Source organism: Nicotiana tabacum, chromosome 22 (assembly GCF_000715075.1).
Source record: "Nicotiana tabacum cultivar K326 chromosome 22, ASM71507v2, whole genome shotgun sequence".
NCBI lineage: Eukaryota > Viridiplantae > Streptophyta > Magnoliopsida > Solanales > Solanaceae > Nicotiana > Nicotiana tabacum.
This window is the reverse complement of record NC_134101.1, coordinates 82,981,063-82,994,411: the sequence shown is the minus strand read 5'-3', so window position 1 is coordinate 82,994,411 and position 13,349 is coordinate 82,981,063.

Genomic DNA, 13,349 nt, shown 5'->3' with positions numbered 1-13,349 from the left:
GGGACATCACATTGTCGACGTTGATAGGGTATCCCGCCATAATAGATGCAACAAGAACAACCCAGGCAAGTGGAATAGGCTGATCATGGGTAGTAGGGTCGAGACGACTGCACACAAAAGTCAACCACCCCCTAGCCTCAAAGTTAAAGGTCCTCCGAAGTATTTTGACCCCTGCTTGCAACCACTCCGGAATTGTACCCGGGATTGCCAGGTATGAAGCTAACCACGGATGAACCTCCTCGCCCATTGCCAAATTTTCATTGTAAAGGGACTCATCTTCTTCATTGAACCCCAAGTATTGATTTAATGCCTTCCCGGTAAATACCACATTTTTGTTTTGCACTTTGGTCACTTTAGTGCCCTTCAATATGTGGGCCACATTGCTATAAAACTCCTTGACCATGTGCTCATTCACCTTCACACAATTATCTTTAAAGTGCTCCCAACCCACTCGAGCTCGAAACTGTCTATGTACATTGGGGTGTAGGGGTAGAAGGTCTCTCTCAATGAAGCTTCTCTCAAGAATCAACTTTCGTGCCGGCCACCATTCCCTATACTTGTGGAATGCCACCTGGCTGAAGAATCTATCTTCCCAAACAGCAGGATTTCTAGTTCGGTCAATACCCCCAACCTGAGGCACACCACCCCCAGGTAACTCCCCATCTTCCTCATCACCTCTAGCACCCTCTCTAGATATTGAAGCTATTGGAGAGGTAGAGTATTCATCCCCACTACCTGCTGCTGAGCCCTTAGACGACCCCGAAGAAATGTTGATTGAAGCTTGAGCATCGAGGGACGAGGGAAGAGTGTCTCTATGTATGGCCCTCTTCGGATACGGGATGTATAGTGGAACTAAATCTGAAGAGATCTCCCGGGAGGGCTCGTTTTCACTCCCCGAGTTGTCAATGGCTCTGTCAGCCGCTTTTGTGGACTTCCTCATGTCTTTGATAGTTTTTCTAGCCTAGGGAGTGAGTTTTACCATCCTTTGCTTCCCTCCCCGGGAAGAATCACCTCGGTCGGGTTGTTTCGAGCTTTTGCCTTGTTGTTTAACCATTTTCTGCAAGCACAAATATCTAGCTTTGTTAGTATCAGCACAGGCAGTGAATCAGTTGTGGAAAATGAATTGCAGAACAGAAGCCCAAAAGTTGCAGAAAATGTTGCAAACACAGTGCACCGCGGACCGCACAAAAAGGATTGCGACTGCACTGAAGGCATCGCGGACCGCATAAAAGCAATCGTGGTCCGCATTGGGGGTAAGTGCTAAAAATTCATCCTCTGAATCTCACCATCGAGGTCCGCACAAAGTGGCATTGCGGCCACGGTGGGCCAGCGCGGACCGCACAAAATATAGTGCGGGCGCGCTAGGCAACAAGTCAATCATTCAGAACATAAGCACAGCGGTCCGCACAATGTGGTACCGTGGACCGCATTAGAGCACTGCGGACCACACAAAAGGGACCGCGGTCCGCGGAGGGTGCTTAGCCAAGGCACTAAGTTAGGGTTCATGGGTTTTGCCTTTTTGTTCATGTTTTCATCTAAATTTGTCCCTACTCAATTTACCCAGTTAATAATACTTCTCAGGCATACAAAATTTAACAGTTAAACTAAACTATCATCAAAATTGAAGATTTACGAGGGGAAAGAAGTCTACACAGTTAATAGAAAAGGGCATAAAATGAAATTAAATAATTAATATAACAAGAAATTGTTGAATTGTTACCAGATATTTGAAAAGAAGTGAAGAAACACAATGCAAACAAGCTATTACGAAGAAGAGGGAAGATGAAAAGTAATATTTTAGGTCTCTGAGAATCAAATTTTCGAAAAGGGTAACCGGTGACCCCTGAGGTTTATTTATAGAAAAACTTGTGGGGCCCGGTCGTACCTGCCAGCGCGGCTGCACAAAACGGACCACTCTAGGTTTGTTCAGAAAAAGCTTGAGAAGGCAACCTCCGCGGTCCGCACAAAATAGACCGCGGCGGAGGTCTACCGCGGCCCACACTAACTGGAATGCGACCGAGGTGGCAATCTTCAGAGAGTACCTCATTTGGCCTTCACCAGTGTAGACCGCACAAAGTGCAATGCGGCCGCACTGGTAACTTCAGAGACTGTTCAATTTTTCTAGAATGTTTTGCACTGTATCAACACAATCCCTGCAACATCTCACAACTAATTAGCTCAAAAATCAATCCTACACTACAAAGAAAATCAAAGAAAACAAGAAGAAAAAGACATGGGTTGCCTCCCAAGAAGCGCCTGATTTAACGTCGCGGCACGACGCATGTTACCATCACATCACTTTAGATGAAGAAGTGCCACCACATGGCTGTCATCAAATTTTCCAAGATAATGCTTGACCCGGTGCCCATTAACTCTGAAAACTTCACCAATTTTGTTCCTTAGATCAAGAGCACCAAATGGGGTTCACAAACGCAACTTCAAATGGCCCACTCCACTTTGACTTGAGCTTACCTGGAAATAGACGTAACTGGGAATTGAACAAGAGAACCATATCTCCAACCTTGAACTCCTTACCCTGAGCATATTTGTTGTGAAGGTACTTCATTTTTTCCTTTTACAAGGATGAACTCGAGTAGGCATGGAATCTAAACTCATCGAGCTCATTGAGTTGTTCAACACGAAGATTTGCCGCAACATCCCATTCCAAATTCAACTTCCTCAAAGCCCACATGGCCTTGTGCTCTAACTCAACCGGAAGATGACAAGTTTTTCCAAACACCAACCGATACGGAGACATACCAATCGGAGTTTTGTAAGCCGTCCGATAAGCCCATAGAGCGTCATCCAACTTTTTCGACCAATCGGTCCAATTAGCATTGACAGTTTTTGACAAGATGCTCTTAATTTCTCTGTTGGAGGCTTCCATTTGACCACTAGCTTGAGGATGATAAGGGGTAGAAACCTTATGATTGACACCGTACTTGGAAAGCAACGTGTCGAAAGCCTTGTTGCAAAAGTGAGACCCCCCATCACTAATAATCACACGAGGAGTGCCAAACCTTGTGAAGATGCTCTTTTTAAGAAATGCCACAACACTCCGGGCTTCATTATTAGGCAAAGTCACGGCTTCAACCCATTTTTAGACATAGTCAACCGCTACGAAAATGTAAGTATTCCCACAAAAGCTAACAAATGGACCCATGAAATCGATGCCCCAAACATCAAAGATATCCACTTCTAGAATCATATTGAGAGGCATCTCATCCCTTTTTGAAATTCCTCCTGCTCTTTGGCACTCATCACACCTCTTCACCACATCGCCCGCATCTTTGAACACGGTGGACCAATAGAATCCACAACTAAGAACTTTCGGGGTGGTCCTCACCCCACCATGATGGACACCATAGGGTGAAGAATGGCAAGCCTCTAAGATACTCAATTTTTCTTCCTCCGGGACACATCTACGAATCACACCATCCGTGCAAATCTTGAACAATTATGGCTCATCCCAATAGAAATCCAAACTATCCCGCTTGAGCATCTTCCTTTTGGTTAGAAAAGAGCTCACACGGGATTATTCTGGTCACAAGGTAATTGGAAACATCGGCAAACCATGGCATATCCTTCATTGACACCGCAAGGAGTTATTCGTCGGGAAATGAATCATTGATCTCAAGGCCGTCACACGGCCTCCCCTCCTCCTCCAAATGGGACAAGTGGTCTGCCACTTGATTCTCACTACCCTTCTGGTCAACAATTTCTAGATCAAACTCTTGAAGAAGTAACACCCATCTCATAAATCTCGCTTGGAGTTTTTCTTGGTCATCAAATACCTAAGGGCAACATGATCGGTGTGCACTATAATTTTGGCTCCGATAAGGTAAGGTCGAAACTTTTCCATAGCAAACACAATAGCCAACAACTCTTTCTTGGTGACTGTATAGTTACTTTGAGCCTCATTCATGGTCTTGCTTGCGTAGTACACCAGATGAAACATTTTGTTGATTCTTTTGCCCAAAATAGCCCCAACCGCAACGTCACTAGAATCACACATGAGCTCGAAAGGCAAGCTCCAATTTGGTGCGGTAATGATGGGGGTAGAAGTCAACTTGAGATTGAGAAGCTTGAATGCTTGTATACAACTCTCATCGAATAAGAACTTTGCATCTTTCTCTAGCAATTTGCACAAAGGTGTACCACTTTGGAAAAGTCTTTTATGAACCTCCGGTAAAAACCCGTGTGCCCAAGAAAACTCCTCACCCCTTTGACATAAATAGGGGGAGGAAGCCTTGAAATCACCTCAATCTTGGCTTTGTCAACCTCAATTCCTCGCTTTGAGATTTTGTGACACTACACTATACCCTCTTCAACCATGAAATGACATTTTTCCCAATTGAGTACGAGGTTTGTGTCTTCACACCGGACCAATACTCTATCCAAATTTTTTAGACACTCATCAGAAGAATCCCCAACCACGCTAAAATCATCCATGAAAACCTCCAAGATATATTCCACCATGTCGGTGAAAATAGCCATCATGCAACGTTGGAAGGTTATCGGAGCATTACACAATTTGAACGACATTCGAGAGAAATCGAATGTGCCGTAAGGACATGATGGCTTTGTTGGTGGAGTTTTCTGATTTTCAAGATCCAAAGATAACTTCCACGGCTCATAAGAATAAGAGCCCATCCCATGTAGGGAATTGACACATTCCACTCTACTAGCATCATCATTGACATCCATGTTCAAGAGCACTGCTTCAAGAGGATCTTCCACGTTGATCATAGCACTGGTATCATCCACAATCACTGCTGTGACAAGGTCTACAAATGAGCACACCTCGGTGCTATTGGGCTGCTTTATAGATTTGCAAACGTGAAAAACGACCTTTTCATCTCCCGCTCGAAAAGTGAGCTCACCCGCTTCAACATCAACCAATGCCTTCCCCGTTGCAAGGAAAGGTCTGCCCAAGATAATAGGAACCTCATAGTCCACCTCACAATCCAAAATCACAAAGTTGGCCGGCAATATGAATTTGTCCACCCAGACAAGCACATCATCAATAATGCCCAAAGGTCACTTCATTGATTGATCTGCCATTTGAAGTCTCATTGAAGTTGGCCTAGGTTTCCCGATACCCAAAGTTTTGAAAACCGAGTAGGCCATCAAATTGATACTAGCTTCAAGTCACAAAGAGCTTTGGCAAAATTCGCACTTCTAATGGTGCAAGGAATGGTGAAAGCAGCGGGATCTTCAAGCTTTGGGGCCATTGAATGCACTATATCACTAACTTGGTGAGTCATCTTTATAGTTTCACATTCCATAGAACACTTCTTTGTAACCAAGTCCTTCATGAATTTTGCATAACCCGGTATTTGTTCAAGTGCCTCCACCAGAGGCATATTAATAGATAAGCTCTTCATCATGTCAATGAACTTTTTAAACTGATTATCATTCTTCTGCTTTGCGAGCCTTTGAGGATAAGGTGGAGGTGGCCTTGGGAGATGAGCCTTGGCTTTTGGCACAACCGGATCGTGCATGTCAATCACGTGTTCCCTAGACGGGTTCACGGCATCTTGGGTTTCTACCTCGGCCTCACCAATATCAATCCTTACATCATTGTTCACATTCTCTTCAACCACATCTTCAACAATCAAAGGTACATCATCATCCCACAACTCAACATCTTCATCCACAGCTTGCTTTTGCTTTGAGGCATTTACATCACCGCCTCTCCCACTTCTTGTTGTAACCGCCATCACATGATTGTTATTTCCACCCTTCGGGTTCACTACCATATCACTTGGTAGAGCACCCTTCAGGCGAGTATTCAATGACTGAGAGATTTGGCCTAATTGCACCTCCAAGTTTAAGATAGAGGTGTTGTGAGAAGCTAATTGCGCATCTGAATCCGCATTCCTCTTCATCATCTTCTCGAACATCATTTCAATTCTACCCATATCATTACAAGAGGAACTAGGACCTTGAGAAGGGAAAAGGGGTGGATTATTCGGTTGTTGGTACATTGGGGGTCTTTGAAAACCTTGCCCCTGGTTGCCTTGGTTTCCATTGCTGTTCCACCTGCCTTGATTGTTGTTGTTGCCTCAGTTGTTGTTATTTCCATTCCAGTTGTCTTGGTTGTTGTTCTGATTACCCCAATTGTTGTTTTAGTTGTTGTTCCAATTGCCACCACTTTGTTGTTGATTGCCCCAATTTCCTTGGGGTCGCCATTGTTGGTTTGAAGATTTCCTCTATTGCCCTGATAGTTGTTGACATATTGTACCTCTTCACTTTGGTCATCATAACCATCATTTTGACACCCATCATATTCATCAACAAATTGCTCAGAATTTCCTTGATTTTGTTGCCTCATTTGCCTTCTATTGTTGACAAGCATACTAACACCCTCCATGGAATTCACTTGGCGAGGATTATGAACTTGTTGCAACTGTGCCTTAGCCAATTGATTCATCGTAGTGGTAAGTTCAGCTATCGCTTGCTCGTGATCATGTAATTCCTTGTGCAAATGGATAACCGTAGGGTCACCTTGAGGCAAATTTGCTCTACTCTGCCATGCTGAAGAAGTGTCCGCCATTTCATCAAGTACATCACATGCCTCCTCATAAAAAGTTTCATAAAATTGCCCCCGACCAATTGGTTAACAATGCATTGATTTGTAGTATTTATGCCCCGGTAGAAGGTTTGTTGGATCATGGCCTCGGTCATATCATTATTTGGGCACTCTTTCACCATCGTTCTATACCGCTCCCAAATCTTATGTAAAGGTTCCGTTGGCTCTTGCTTGAAGGCTAATATTTCATCTCGAAGTGCCACCATATGACTAGGAGAGAAGAATTTGGCAATAAACGTATCCGCCAACTTATCCCAATTTGTGATGGAATGGTTGGGGAGTCTCTCGAGCCAATCTAATGCCTTTCCCCGAAGTGAGAATGGGAAAAGTCTCAATCTCAATGCATCCTTGGACACATTCGTCTGTTTGCTCCCACAACATGTATCTACGAACCCTTTGAGATGTTTGTAGGCATTTTGATTTGCAGCACCCGTGAAGTACCCACGCAGCTCAAGTAAGGTCAACATCACATTGGTTATCTGAAAGTTGCCCGCCCGGATTCGGGGTGGGACAATAGCACTTGCGTAGCCCTGGTTCGGTAATACTCTGGGAGCCACTCTTGGAGGAACCGGGGGAGGGTCTGTAATATTGTCATGTAGATTAGCATTGGCATTTCGGCCTCTCCGTTGACCTTGAGGTGCAAGAGGCACCTCATCTTGCTAAATATCATCTACCTCCTCCCCCACTATCACGTTTCCAAGAGGAACATTAGCGTTGTTTAAATCCATGTTGGTACCTGAGTAATGACACAAACAAGTAAGTAACAAAGACGGAAAGAAGAACAATACCCAAAACTAACTAATAGCCAAAACTGTTAGCTCCCCGGCAACGGCGCCAAAAAGTGATCGCTGCCAACTACACAAAGGTAGGAAGAGAGGGTCGCAATAGCTTTTACCTGATACGAGGGTCGGGATTGATTTCCACAGGGAGCTAGAAATGGAGTCGAGTATCTATCTAGACTAGAGTTGTGTATTTGTTCCTAATGTCACTTCCATACATTTTTGGTTTTTCTATTTTAAACTAATATTATCAAATTATTAACTGAAACTAGATTATGCTACGAGATAATTTCTAAGTTGCATCTAATGGGAAGAAGGACATTAGGGTCATGACATTACCTAGATGGCTAATTGACGGGTAGATGTTACTAAGGTTCGATTGGCTTAATTGGGGCTTATGCTATAACTGTTGCACAATTTTACCCACTCTCACACCTCTCAGTAGAGAGAGTGATTTTGCCCAATTGACTCTCTCGAGACCAAATGGGTAGGCAACTTAGCTCAAGCAACTAGGGTTCAAGTTGGGTAATTACTCTCTCAAGGCTTAACCATTTAATTGGAACTATCAATTCTCTTGAGTCCATTCCAATTCCTTGTTGGGTCAATTTTGGAGACTTAGGCTCTCTTTCTCAAGAAGAGCCAAGTCAACTTAGCACAAACTAGTGTTTGCAACCACCAATTCATAGATTAAACCATAAAATTGACCCAAATAACAAACACCCATAGTCAATCTAACAATAGATGGAAACACCCATCAATTACCCACACTAGGGTTGAGCCACAACCCTAGCTAATGGGTTTAGCTACTCATGCTTGAAGGAGAAAATATAGAAATAGATAAAGAACACGACATATTAATTAAATGCTAAATTAAAATACAAGAATCTATCGTTAATTTGAAGCTAAAATGCCAAAAATGGCTACAGTTGAAGTTGCCACAAGCACAACTAAGTTCTGGATATATCTCATGACCTAAAAATGGTAAAATGTTCTATTTATACTAGGCTGAAAAAACTAGACAAAAATACCCTTGCAGGGTCAGCGCGGGCCGCATTAAATGGACCACGACCGCGCTAGGCTCTTGGACTTCAATTGTAGGCTCTCTGACTTGGGCTCCGTGGACCGCGTAGAATGGACCGCGGCCGCAGAGGCAGCTGTCGCGGTCCGCACAACCATGACCGCGAACCGCATTAGAATTTTCCATCTCTCTGAATATCTCTTCCGCGGATCGCACAAAAAGGTAGTGCGGTCGCGAAACCTTTACCGCGGACCGCGCAATGTGTACCGCGGCCGCGTTGCCTGAAGTTTGGTTTTGCCATCTCTCTGAATCACCTAGTGCAGCTGCATTCGACTTTGTGCGGTCTGCACAAGGCCTGTTTGCCCTCAGTTTACTTTGTCTTTGATATTTGAGCAGGTTTCACTCATTTTGAGCCGATCTTTGACATTTCGTCACTTTATCGATCAAACCTGCAACCAAGCACAACTTATGAGCCTTTTAGGACTATTTTGTAATGATTTATAATCAAAGCATAGGCAAGAAGGAGAATGAAACTCGTTAAAATCCCTACTTATCAGGACGCAAAGCTTTGACCAAGTTCCCTCCCTCGGAGCTCGTCAAGGTCCGACTTAAAGAGGACGTAGATCGAGGCTAGAGTAAAAAGGAAAATTCCCAAGGCACATGGCTAAATCTAACAAAGTCGGCCTACCCAGAGCCTGTATCAAGGCATCGCGTCTAGCCGTCCCATCTCCATGCTTTTACAATTAATGTATTTTGTACTATGGCGGGATTCCACTCCTATATAAAGAGGATCCTCACCATTTTGTAAGGGGTTGCTGTTGCTCCAACTACTCTACATAAGATCAATAACAATTCTCTCTTTCTTTTTCTCTCTATCTTACTCGCTCGAGACTACCTCTTTCATTGGTTGCTTTCATACTTGTTCTTCATTTATTGTTTAATATTGGCTATAAAGAGCTTCCTTTAATTATATCCCAACTGTTAGTCCCTTTCCGATTACCCCCGATAGATCGAGCTCGATCCCAGGCATCGACCTCGAGGCCGTTCACCGCCTAGCCCAACGCCCGGACAGCTAGCTCCTCGGTTTGAACACAGCTCTTTTCTAGCTCACGTTTCATCTTTTATCTTCATATATATAGCATCAACTGCCTTAACAACTATCTTCATATATATAAAAATATATCACGTATTTTTAGGGTCCCATTAATAAATATTATTGTTATTACCATTTTCACGGTAAACACACAAAAAAAAATTTACTTGCCCTCGAGCTTGAGGAAGCAGTCTGAGTATATCCATCTCTCATTTCATGCAAGGCCAAGGGCTAATACTGAGTGTAGGGACTCTGCCTGTGACATACAAAGTGAGTGTACCGTCGGCACTTGTCGCATCTTTTGACAAAGGCTGCAACATCATCTTGCATCCAAGGCCAGCAATATTCGGTTTTGATGAGTTTCAGACTTAGGTCTTATCTCTGGAATGATTTCCATATTTTTTCTCATGTATTTCTCGTATCACATAATTTATTTGTCTGAACCTAAGCATTTGGTTAGAAAGATATTAAACATTCTCCGATGTAGTTTACCTTTAATGAGGCAATACCGGATAACTCGTACTCGAAGCTGTCAAGATTCATTTTTATTTTTGGGTAATATCCCATTCTGTGAATAATTAATAAACTCGATACTCCAAACCCAAGTTAGAGTAGTTAAATTTACCTCGTCTTTATTTTGATCAAAACATACAATAAATAGGTGGATGATGGAATTGTTCCTGGTATCAGTGATGTTTGCAGCTAATTGAAAATCTGTAAAAGCATTTGCCTTTGCGTTCTCCTTTGATTTTATTTGAATCACTTTTTATTCTCGGAATTATTCCAAGAGCGATTTGACCTTTTTCAAGTACAGTGGCATCCTGCTTTCTTAGGCTACATACGTGCCTTGTATTTGATTGATCACGGACTGGAACTCACTTTTGAGCTCGATATTTTTCTACTTCTAGCTCTTCGGCTTATTCGAGCCCCACAAACACGGCTTCTTACTTCGTTTAATTATTATTACTTTTAATGATATATAATAGATTATCTAATTTTTACCCCAGTAGGAAAGAAAAGTAATATTCCCAACTCGAATCCATAATATTAGATGAACCATCCATAAAAGAGTCCAAGTTTCGGAACTGACACTGAAGATATTATTGTTTCTTTTTCAGTTTCGGTGTATATTCCTGTACTGAAATCAGCCACAAAATTTTCTAATACTTGAGACTTGATGGAAGGATGGGGTTGGTTAATAATTTTATACTGATTGAGCTTAATTGTAAACTTGGCAAGTCTTCCCGATAATTCGAGTTTGTGAAGAATATTTGGTAACAAAAACATTATGACCACATAAGTTGAATGACACTGAAAATAAGGGCTAAATTTTCGGGCAGCTACTATTAGCGTAAAAGCTAGCCTTTTTAAGTATTAATACCTTGTTTCAGTATCTAAGAGTGTTTTACTAACATAAAAAATTAAAAATTGTGTACCTTTGTCTTCTTGTACTAAAACGACACTTATTGAGACTTCTGAATTATCTAAGTATACCAATAGTTCTTCTCCTTCCCGGAGGTTTTGAAAATACCGGTGGATTGGATAAATATTTCAAGTCTTTAAGAGCTTGCTTATATTTCAGTGACATTTAATATCTTTTTTTTCTCTAGTACTGAGAAGAACTTATAGCTTCTTTCAGAAGATCCTCATATGAATCATTCCAGTACTTGTAACGATTCGACCGGTCAATTTGAGCTCTAGCGCATCGTTTAGCTGTTTGAGGCCCTAAGTAGCTTCACTTAAAGTATTATGAATTGTACGTCTTGTTGGAATTGAATTCCGGGAAGGTCGGAGTTGATCTGGAGAGAGAATTCTCATTTTGGAAGCTTTAAGTTGAAAGAATCGACTAAGATTGGATTTTTAAGTAAACGACCTCGGAATCGGGATACAAAGGTTCCAGCAGGTTCGTATGATGATTTCGGACTTGGGAGTATGTCCGGATCGGGTTTTTGAAGACCTGGAATATTTCGGCACCTATTGTGAAAGTTAGCATTTTTGGAAGAATCTCATAAGTTTGTGTTGAAGTTTATTTCAGTGTTATCGATGTCCGTTTGGGATTCCGAGTATGGGAAAAGCTCTGTATGATGATTCTGGTGTTGGGAACGGGATCAGAAGTAAATTTAGAGGTTCGTGGGTCATTTTGTAGTCATTGGCTAAAATTGAAAATTTGAAGGTTTTTGAGAAGTTTGACCGGAAGTGAACTTTTTGATAACGGGGTCGGATTCTGATTCCGAAAGTTGGAGTAGGTCCGTAATGTCAAATATGACTTTTGTGCAAAATTTGAGGTCAATCGGACGTGATTTGATATTTTTCAGCATCGAATGAAGAAGTTTGAATTTCTCAAGTTCATCAAGTTATAAATTGGTGTGATTCGTGATTTTAGCATTGTTTGATGTGATTTGAGGCCTCGAGCAAGTCCGTGTGATATTTTTAGACTTGTGCGGGTATTTGGTTTGGAGCCTTGGGTTCTCGGGTGAGATTTGGAGTAGCTTCAAAGTGATTTGTTAAGAAGTGGGATTGCTGGTGCTGGCGTGACCGCATTTGCGGTGTTTTGGTCACAAATGCGACCATCGCATTTGAGAGATGGAGCTTTCACTTGCGAGCCTGGGCTGCTGTGGGAAAAATTTGCATTTGCGAACTAAGGATCGCTTTTGCGAGGTTGTCACCTTCGCATTTGCGAAGATGGGCAGGGATGGCTTGGCTTCGCATTTGCGATGCATTTGTCGCAAATGCGACCATCGCATGCGACATCTGCGACTGGAACCAAGAGCTTTTATTCCGAGACTTAGCTTATTTTTCTCATTTCCCACTTGGTCTTAGGCAATTTTTGAGAGAATTTGAGAAGGGGTTCCATCATCGTCAAAGAGGTACGTGATTACTTCTAGTTACGGGTTAAATGCAAGTATTATATATGGATTTAAACATGTAAACTTGTGAAAATTTATGGATTTTGAAGAAAAACATAGAAATTGAGATTTTTGGATTTTGACCACAATTGTGGGCATGGAATTGAGAATAAATTATATATTTGAGTTCGTGAGGCCATGGGTAAACTTTTTCTTCAAAAAATTTTGGAATCCGGGCACGTGGGCTTGAAGACAATTTTGTCAACTTTTCGATCGGGGGTTAGGAATTGTTATAAATTGGATTATAATGAGTAATTGAACATTTATTAATGGGTCTACGTAATTATTGGCTAGTATTGGAGCATTGTGCATTGATTTGAATCTTCGGAAGGGCATGGAATTACGGTTATGGAACTTTAGAGCGAGGTAAGTCTCCTTTCTAACCTTGTAAGGGGGAATTGTCCCCATAGGTAAAATAATTAAATATGTGCTACTAGTTGCGGGGGCTACGCATGCACGAGGTGACGAAAGTCCGTGCGTAGCTACTATCATGCTTATGTCCGGGTAGTTTTAGGCTTACATCATGCCTTGCTGATCTTGTTGTTAATTTATGTTATTGTTTGCCTTGAGAAGAAATAAGATTAGGGTTGCGTAATAATTGTGTTGAAAGGAATTTGAATTGAGGAATTTAAGATTTTTAAGGGTTTTCATGAAACTTCGAAACAATTGAGAAAAATTATAATGACTTAAGAAATCTATGTCTAATTGCGTCGTATGTGTAATTCGCGAGCGGGGAAATTCTCTTTAAAAGCTCCACGTTGAATTGTTCTTATTTTGAAAGGAATAAAGAAAAGGATTTTGATTTATTAATAAAATATACTTGGCCGCGCCGCATGTATGATTCGCGAGCGATGAAATTCCATAAATTATATTTTACCGCATCGCACGTATGATTCGGGAGCAGAGTATTTCCTTTTACTATTCTTATGGGATCGGGCCGTTCGCCTCGGCAGAATTT